Raw genomic sequence first — 7,254 nt, 5'->3', positions numbered from 1 at the left:
CATTATATTACCTTCCTTTTATAATAATCTGTTTACATGTCTGCCTCCCCCTATCAGACTGGGGGTCCCCAAGAGCAGGGACCAAGAGCTTGGGGTCAATAAAAATTTGTAGAATGAATGAAGCTTTCTCCAACCTGCCCAGTCCATAGCGAGCTCTCCCCAGTCTATCTCCACCACACAGATGGGCTGAGCCCCTCACTCAGAGGCACAATCCCTAGGACAAGGAAGAAAAGAAAAATAACACAAACATAAACAAAATACTAAGTGCCAGATGTATATTCAGTTCCAAGTGCTTACAGATATTAATTCATTTAACCCTCACAACATTATCCCCATTTTATGGATGGGAAAACTAAGACACAGAGAGGTTAAGTAACTTGCCCAAACAAGCAGCTGGGCCATCCAGAGCCGGGATTTCCAGAAGCCACACTGTTCACTGCACTCCCTCTCAAGGGAAGAGAATGTAGGTGGAGAAGTCGTGTCCACTCTGGCCCAGGCCTGCCCCCTGGGCCTCCAGTGAGATGCTGGGGGAAGGGGTCTTCCCAGGAGAGGCCAGACCCAGACTTCCTCTCCAGCCGGCAGTTCTAGGGCTGCAGCTTCTTTCACTTTCTTCTTAATTTTTCTGACAAGCACAGATGTCACTGCAGCTGACAGCCAGCCTGTTGGTGTGAGGGGGAAGGCAGACCCAGCCTCTTATTTGTCTGGTAAGAAAACAAAACTGGACAAGAAGGAAACTGAGCTTTGGGACACCTGAGGCTCAGGCGTGGTGGCAGGAATGGGAGGGCCCCCAACAGGTGGGGAAGGGGTACAGGGACGAGATGGGAGTTCTGAGATGCCCGCAGACCCTCGGGGCCAGCCCCTGCTTCGAATTCTTCCTTCTTCCTCTCTCCTTTCCTCCCATCTTTCCATCCAGATTTGATGAACAACTACCATTCACTGGGCCTCTGCTGGCTCCTGGGAATACAGGACCAAGTGATCACTATCGTTCTCAAGGGGAACCAGCAGGGACAGACCACCAAGTCCTGGCATGGGAAGTGCTTTGATGAGGCAGGGCTCTGAGGCCCAGCTGCCAGGGTTCCTATCAGCCTCCCACTTCCCCACACTGTGAATTGCACAGGACCCTTAAATTCCACATCTGTAAAATGGGATGCTAATGGCATAAGCCTCGTTGGGTGCCACAAGGATTAAACAAGTTCACACATGCAACTCATCTTGAACAGTGCCTAGCCCCTAGCAAGCCCTTTCCCCCGACACATCTAGCACCCCTCGCCAGACCCCAGGAGCCTCTATGCTCCTCTGTTGTTCCTCGCACCCCCTCACAATCCAGAAGTGCCCCCCAGAACCCAAACCACTATCCCTCCAGTTACAAGGCCCTTTTTACCATCCACAGCAGATATTTGCATGCACCACGCATAATGTGCTCCCCTGTGAGCTCACAGCTTCTCTGCCTAAGCCCACCAGAGGAGGGGCCTGGCGATTCTGAGACCCTGGTCGGTCTTGGAAGAGGGTGAGAGTTCTGCTTGGGCTGAAACGGCTCCCTGCCCCAAACCAGGTATGTCCACCTCACCAGTGGCTCAGGCCCGGGGTGGTGAGTGGCTCCCCTGGCTGCAGAAAGCTGGCTTCTCATGTGGACAGTTCTTCCTGACAGCTGGCCTCAGGCTCTCTAGCTGCAGCGCCAAGGGTCATGTTCTGGCAGAAGGGCTGCTGGGGAGCTCTGTAGATCACCTTCTCCCTGATTCAGCCCCAACCCTGCAGCCCAGAGTCCCAGGGAGCAAAGTAACAAGTCTGAGGATTTGGGGCACAGCTCTGGCCTTAGCAGGTCCCTCAAAGGTACAACACATCGGTGTATCTGGTGTGGTGAGTGTGTCTGGTGTTGGTCTTTGTCAGAGTGTTTCTGTGTATGCATGACTCTGTGTGTGTGTGTGTGTGTGTGGATCTGTACATATCTGGGGGCGGGGGGCAGTAACTGTGTGTTTGTATCTCTGTGCTGTGTATCAGGGCCCACGTGTCTGTGCAAAACTGCCTCCAGGTACCTGCATGAGTTCGTCTATGTGTCCCTGGACATTGTCCTGGGCTAATCCCTTTGTTATTGTCACCAATACCAGCACTGCTCTCATCCACTGATGCTCTGTGCTCTCTGCTTTACCGACATGTTTTGATTTATTCCTCATAGAAAAAGCTTCCTGACTGCCACCCTTTCCCAAGTCACATGCACAGGGATCCCAAAGGCTAGGTCAAGCCCAAATTCCATGGTGTGATCTTTGAAGCCCCTCACAATCTAACCCAAAACGATTTCTCTAGCTGTATCTCCCTCCCTCACCTGTTCTCAGCCTGGAATCCTCCCTCCCCTCACATCCAGGAAACTACTACTCACCTTGCAAGATGCAGAAAACATTGCTTCCTCTTGGAAGTCCTTCTTGATGGCCCTGCCACCTCCTCCAGGAAGCCTTCCCTGACTTTCCAAGAGTCGGCACCTTTAGCCTGAGTGCCGTTCCTCTGATTCCCCCTGGATGGTCATTACTTCTTACATGTCCAACTCTCCATCTGACCGGGAGCCTGATTCCCCACTGAATCTCCAGCCTGGCACACAGTAGGTGGCTCAGGAAATGTTGGCAGACCGTGTGATGCTTGGCTGGCTAGGGGTAAGAGAAGCAGGCTGGTGGCCCAGCTTCCACTCTCTGAGGCTTGGCCAGCTTCGCTCAAGGATGCAGCTCTGCTCTCTCCCCTGAGAGGAGAGGATCTGTGAGGGTCAAGGTGTTTGGTCCAAAGCAGGCTGTATGAAGCTGCCCATATGAGTGCACCATAGGAAAGAGCCCAGAGCAGCACAGACCTCTGCTTGTGATGTAACTCTCCTCTGCCTTCCCCAGAACAGCTGCGCCCCCCCAGACCCAAGGCCAATCCCTGAGACCAGCTGAGGCCACCGTCCACCCCACCCCCAAGCCAGCAGTCAATGCGTCAGAATCAAAGAGGCCTCTCTCCCAAGAGGATGGTGCAGAGGGAGAAGGAGCAAAGGGAGGTGGGCCAAAGAGGGAATAAAAGGCCAAAGGCATAGGAGGGAAGGGAGGGAAGAGAAAAAGGGGATGACCATTTGCTTCTCTTTGTCTTTGCAGGCTGATGCTTCCCCCTGGTTGACAATTGCACGGCCCCCAGCCCCTCCTAATTACCATGATTGGCACTGAGCAAGCTGCCATATTTTATGACTGTCCAAAACAAAAAAAAAAATTAAAGCAATTACTGTCATTAACATGCTGCCCTCTTCACCACCTTCTCTGAGAGTGGGCAGGAACGGGCCCCAGGGAGTCAGGATTGGGTGCCTTCCCCTCCCCATTTTGCACCCCACCACCACCACCCCCTCCAGAAGCACCAGCATAGACAGCTCCAGCTGCCAGCAAGGCTGGGAGGCCTCAAGGAAGAGCCTCAGTGAAACCCCCACAGACTCCTTGCACAGCCGGAAAAGCCAGAGCCTGGGCTCTGGGAAACCACAGAGAGGGTGTCACCCCGGGCAGGGAGCCCACCAGGTCCAGTCACCCCAAGACCTGGCCTTGTCCCTCTGCAACTCCTCAGTGCCAGGCCCCACAGGCAGGACTCCCCCAAGCCCTGTTCCCTCTGGCTCCCCAATCTCCCATCACAGCCCAGCCCAATGCTCCACCACTCCCCAGCTGAGTGACCTGGTCATCCAAACTGCAGAGGTTTCTATTTCCTTGTCTGTAAAATGGGCTGTCTTAGTCAGCGTGGGCTGCTATAACAAAATACCACAGACTAGGTGAATTAAACAACAGACATTTATTTCTCACAGTCCTGGAGGCTGCAAGTCCAAGATCAAGGTGCCGACAGATTCAGTTCCCTGGGAGAGCCCTCTTCCTGGCTTGCCGATGGCCGCCTTCTCACTGTGTGCTCACATGGCTTTCCTTGGTTCATGATCAAGGGGTTGGAGGGGAAAGAGAAAGGAAGCAAACTCTCTTATGTCTCTTCTTATAAGGGCACAAATCCTATTGTGGGGGCCCCACCCTTATGTCCTCACCTAAACCTAATTACCTCCCAAAGGACCCATTCCAAATACTACCACATTGGGGTTTAGAGCTGCAACATATGAATTTGGGGTGGGGAAGACACAATTCATAGCATGAGCTTTGAAATGTCTGTGGAACAATCCCTTCCTCGTGAATGCCTTTGAAGACTGAGTGAAACAATCAACAGGAAGCACCTTGAGCCAAGCCCAGCACATAGTAGGTCCTCAATCACCAGCGGTTGTCTTCAGTGCTGCCCTGAAGCAGAGGGTGACTGGGGTAGAGCAGGAGGATTTGCTGAGGAGGCTGAGGAGAGGGCCAGCCTCCAGGCTGTGATGATTTTGTAAACCAGGACGCCTGTGACCTGGGATCATTGCCATGGCCTCCTAACTGGTCTGCCTGCTTCTGTCCCTGCCCTTTACCCTTTAATTCATTCTCAACACATAAGCCACAGTGAAACTTTTAAAACGTTAAGTCAGAGAGCACAGAGGAGTGAAAATGCTCTGTGTGATCCTATAAGGATGGATACGCGTCATTATACATTTGTCCAAACCCATAGAATATGCAACATCAAGAGTGAACCCGGATTTCCCTGGTGGCGCAGTGGTTAAGAATCTGCCTGCCAATGCAGGAGACATGGGTTCGATCCCTGGTCCAGGAAGATCTCCATGCCGTGGAGCAGCTAAGCCCGTGTGCCACAACATATGAAACCGCACTCTGGAGCCCTCGAGACACAACTACTGAGCCCATGCACCACAACTACTGAAGCCCATGTGCCTAGAGCCTGTGCTCCACAGCAAAAGAAGCAACCACAATGTGAAGCCCACGCACCACAACGAAGAGTAGCCCCCACTCGCCGCAACTAGAGAAAGCCCACACACAGCAATGAAGACCCAACGCAGCCAAAAATAAATAAATAAATAAATAAATGTTTTTTAAAAAGAGTGAACCTTAATGTAAACTATGGTCTCTGGGTGATAATAGCATGTCACTGTAGGCTTATCGATTGTAACGAGTGTCCCACTCTTTTGGGGGATGTTGATAATGGGGGACACTTGCCTGTGTGGGGGCCAGAAATATATGAGAAATCTCTGTCCCTTCCTCTCAATTTTGCTGTGAACCTAAAACTGCTCCAAAAAATAAAGTCTTTAAATTGCAAAAGTAGTAAATACTTAAGTTAAAAAAAAAAAAAAAAAACCACAAGTCAGATCAAGTCACTTCTCTGCTCAGAATCCTGCAGTGGATCCCCATCTCACTCAGGGTAAAAACCAAAGTCCTTATGACGGTCCCTAAGGCTTTGCTCTCCTGCTCCCACCCCCCTCACTCACTCTGACTTCAAACATATCCCAAACACACCTGCCATAAGACTGGCCCATCTACCTGGAACTCTTCCTCCAGGGACCGCTCACCTCCTTTGAGACTTGATTCAAGGTCTTCCCAATGATGCAGCTCTCACTCGACTCCCCACCACACACTCCCAATCCCCTTATCCTGTTGTGTTTTTTTTTTTCCTTATCCTGTTTTATTCTTTCATCTTCCCGTTGTGCTTAACACCTTTTAACATGCTTTGTAATTTACTGCTTACTGCGGTCATTGTTTATTGTCTAGCCCCAGAAGGGCAGGGATCATTGTCTATTTTGTTCTGATGTTTTCCCAGGACCTGGCTCAATGCCTGGCACATAGTAGGCACTCAGCAAATATTTGTCTAATTTAATAGAGGAACTGTAATCTTAGCCAAGGCCTGTTGTTTCCTCCGGTAGATCTAGTGGCGCCCATGGAGGGATCTGAAACAACAGAGACATCAGCGTAGCAACAGGCCGGCGATGTCCTTCAGACTGTACAGGACGAGTCTTCAACAGCGACACCATGTGGCAGGAACAAGCAAAAGGAGCAAGGGCCCTTCTTGTTTCTTCTAGGAATGGTCCTGGAAGCAGAAATGACCTCATTTTGACTGCATCAGCCACAGAGATTCCTGGGCAATTGAAACTCAGGGAGAGAATCTCAATCAGACTTTCTTCTAATATCCAGTGACACTCATCAATTATTTAAAAACTAAAAGTTTTCACTTCACATCTATTAGGAGGGCTATTATTTAAAACAACAACAAAATAAGTGTTGGCAAGCAGGTGGAGAAATTGAAACCCTTGTGCATTGCTGGTGGAAAGGTAGACTGGTGCAGCTACTGTGGAAAACAGTGCAGTGGTTCCTCAAAAAATTAAGCATAGAATTATGATATGATCCAGCAATCCCTTCTCTAGGAATAGACCCCAAAGAATTGAAAGCAAGGATTTAAACAGATATTTGTGCACCCACGTGCACAGCGGCATTATTCACAATAGCCAAAAGGTAGAAATAACCCAAGTGTCCACTGACGGATGAAAGAATAGGCAAAATATAGTATATACATACAGTGAAATATTAACAAGCCTTAAAAAGGAATGCAGATCGCAGAGACGTTTTGTTGTTAGTCGGAGGAGCTTTTTCCATTAGCTCGGCAGCTGCGGCTCTTTACCGGGCAGCAGGAGCGGCGCGGCGGTCGGAGAAGCTGTGTAAGACTTGGGCATTGGGTGAAAGAAAATGGCCCGAACCAAGCGGACTGCTCGTAAAGTCCACGGGTGGCAAAGCGGCCCGCAAACAGCCGGCCACTAAAGCGGCCGGGAAAACGCCCCCTCTACCGGCGGGATGAAAAGACCTCATCGCTACAGGGCCGGGACCATTGCTCTTGGAGAAATCCGTCGTTACCAGAAATCCACCCAAGCTTCTGATCTAGAAGCTGCCTTTCCAGAGGTTGGTGAGGGAGGTCGCCCAGGATTTCAAAACCGACTGGAGGTTCCAGAGTGCTGCCATTGGTGAGCTTCAGGAGGCTAGTGAAGCGTACCTGGTGGGTTCATCTGAAGATACTAATCTGTGTGCCAGCCACACAAAGAGAGCCACCATCATGCCCAGAGACATCCAGTTAGCTCGCCGGCTACGGGAAGAGAGAGCTTAAGTGAAGGAAGTTTTTATGGTGTTTTGTAGTAAATTCTGTAAAACACTTTGGCTTACTTTGTGACTTCTTCTGTACGAAATTGTTTCTAATATGCTGCATTTGTACTTAAGTCATTCCATCTTTCACTCAGGATGAATGCAAAAAGTGACTGACCGTTCCCAGACCTCAGTGACGTGAGCGCTGTTGCTCAGGAGTGACAAGTCGCTAATATGCAGAAGGGATGGGTGATATTTCTTGCTTCTCATGATGCATGTTTCT

At 50.3% G+C, this 7,254-nt stretch overlaps 1 long non-coding RNA gene across 1 annotated transcript in view; it reads right to left on the bottom strand.

Moving 5' to 3' along the window:
* Positions 1-3,827: 3,827 nt before the first annotated feature.
* The window catches only part of LOC136792548 (uncharacterized), a 13,129-nt gene continuing 9,702 nt past the window's right edge, over positions 3,828-7,254 (bottom strand). Inside the window, exon 4 of the long non-coding RNA XR_010836498.1 lies at positions 3,828-3,908. This is a non-coding gene — a long non-coding RNA (uncharacterized lncRNA). The remainder of the gene's footprint in view (positions 3,909-7,254) is intronic.

The sequence above is a fragment of the Kogia breviceps genome, chromosome 1 (genome assembly GCF_026419965.1).
Source record: "Kogia breviceps isolate mKogBre1 chromosome 1, mKogBre1 haplotype 1, whole genome shotgun sequence".
In the NCBI taxonomy this organism is placed as follows: domain Eukaryota; kingdom Metazoa; phylum Chordata; class Mammalia; order Artiodactyla; family Physeteridae; genus Kogia; species Kogia breviceps.
The sequence above is the reverse complement of the archived record's forward strand: the minus strand, read 5'-3'. Positions and strand labels throughout refer to the sequence as shown.